At 34.8% G+C, this 1962-nt stretch overlaps 1 long non-coding RNA gene across 1 annotated transcript; it reads right to left on the reverse strand.

Annotated features, from left to right (window-relative positions):
• Positions 1-300: 300 nt before the first annotated feature.
• Positions 301-1287, reverse strand: LOC107653326 (uncharacterized). The gene is made up of 3 exons (XR_001630210.1): positions 1184-1287; positions 1060-1094; positions 301-335 (listed from the first exon to the last, which is right to left on the reverse strand). It is a non-coding gene; the product is annotated as an uncharacterized LOC107653326 (long non-coding RNA).
• Between the last annotated feature and the right edge of the window lie 675 nt (positions 1288-1962).

Consider the following 1962-nt stretch of genomic DNA (forward strand, 5'->3'; position numbering starts at 1 on the left):
ATTGATAACATATTGCACATGTGCATTGATTACACACATGCAGTATTCTCACCATTGCACCTTCCGAAAATGAAACTGATTACTGCATGGAATGGAAGGATGCCAGATGGAAGGGTAGTGCGAGATATATGCCATAACCACCACCACAGCTGTTAAATAATCATAAATTATTGACAATTAATTTGGCCATATTTATTTCCTACAAATAAAAAGCAACACATTCTTTTCCCTGTTGAATTTTAATATTGGTACTGTGGCCATCTCCTCTTCATCTGTCAGTGGTGCTGGTGCAGGTTCTCCCCCCATTTTACGAGTCTCTGCCTTCTTGCTGTTGGCTGAATAGAAGTCAAATGTTTATTTCATTACCCTAATTAAGAAATGTATGTTGGATTAGAGAACATTTAATTATGTGAAAAGAGCATTAGACTATGTGGAAAAAGCCACTGCACACTGAAATAGACACTGAATGATATTTATTGAATATGTCAAATGTTTGTAAAGTCATGTAGCCTACACCCATGAACCTTTTACACTTGAAACTTTACTTGATTGAATTATGTTTTTATGTTTAATTTTTTCTGCTGCCATGTTTTTTCTTCTTTTTTTCTTTTTTGCCTGTGGGATACCATGAAAATGAAGATTAGTTCAATAACTTACTGTTCTGCCAGTTTTCACCTCTGATATTATAACAGTGATTAAGAATTAAATTTACGTATTGCGTGGTTTGCTGAAGTCTTTTTGTCGGGTGCTGTTGCCATGGTGAATCATAATTTCGGAGCTCCATTGATAATGGCTTTTCAAAGTCGTGGTGCACGTGCTAAACTCTGTCAACGTACTCAGAATGGATTGAACTAAATCTGTTCAGCCAACCAAAAACTCAGAGTTTCCCATCTTAGGGTAAGTCAACTCAGAGTTCAAGTTTTAAATCAGAGTTTGTTGAACCTCCTTTCTGGAATACACCCCTGGTGGGAAAGTCCCCCCGCTGCGAACAGCACGGAACAGTGTAAACAAAACTCCTCCTTTAGTTTTATGAATAATAGAACAAAAAAAGCTACTTACCAATCCGTACGCTTCCAAAAGTGCCAGAATACAATCTGTAAACAAATATCAAACTCATAATTCAGAATAATATAAACACCAACCACTTACCTAAATATAGAGGGAAAAAAGGGATTTTTTTTACCGCAATCCTCAAGGGCACCAGACGCCTGCACTATAGTGACGGATTGAATGGGTAATATTCCAATATCATCATATACACGCGGATTCTCCGAACCGGTCTCAGAAGAGGCGAGAAAGGCAAAGAGGAAGTGCTTTGTTCACCCGGATGTTTTATAGTGAACCAACCACTCAGGGTCAGTCACCTGACTTTGTTTACATTAGGTCTTGGAAGGGTAGCAGAATGGCATGATTCAAGGTAAGACTGTGGTGATGGTCTGAGTGAGGTCGAAATAGATCACACCGGTGTGATCGTATGCGTCAAAGGGTTAAAAAAAACTAATTAAATATATTTTAATAATGTAAATGTAAGTATTTTATTATATAAAAGTGTAACCAACATTAAAGTATGTTTTAGTTAAAATGTTTGTCAGTACATTCAGGATTAACTTTAACCATATTTCAAAGACAACAGAAGTAATTATGAAATTACATATAAAGATGTACTTAAGTCTCACTTAAGTGGGTCACAAATCACTCTTTAGCTAATTGCATTTCATGTAAATTTAAACTGTAATGCATTTGAAATCAGTTACAAATAATATGCATTTTGGTTTTTGAAAAACTTTATATTTAATTCACACTTAAGTGTTTACTTTTAAAGTATATTATTTGTGTAATAAGTACACCTTATAAAAGTATGCTAAAGTTCACTTCTTTTTCACAAGGGGCAGTATATAGTATATATACTATATATTTTAAAGGTTTTTAATTGCATCTGTCAATAAATAAACACATAAGTAC

The sequence above is a fragment of the Sinocyclocheilus anshuiensis genome, unplaced genomic scaffold (genome assembly GCF_001515605.1).
Source record: "Sinocyclocheilus anshuiensis isolate Anshui unplaced genomic scaffold, SAMN03320099.WGS_v1.1 scaffold117, whole genome shotgun sequence".
In the NCBI taxonomy this organism is placed as follows: Eukaryota; Metazoa; Chordata; class Actinopteri; order Cypriniformes; family Cyprinidae; genus Sinocyclocheilus; species Sinocyclocheilus anshuiensis.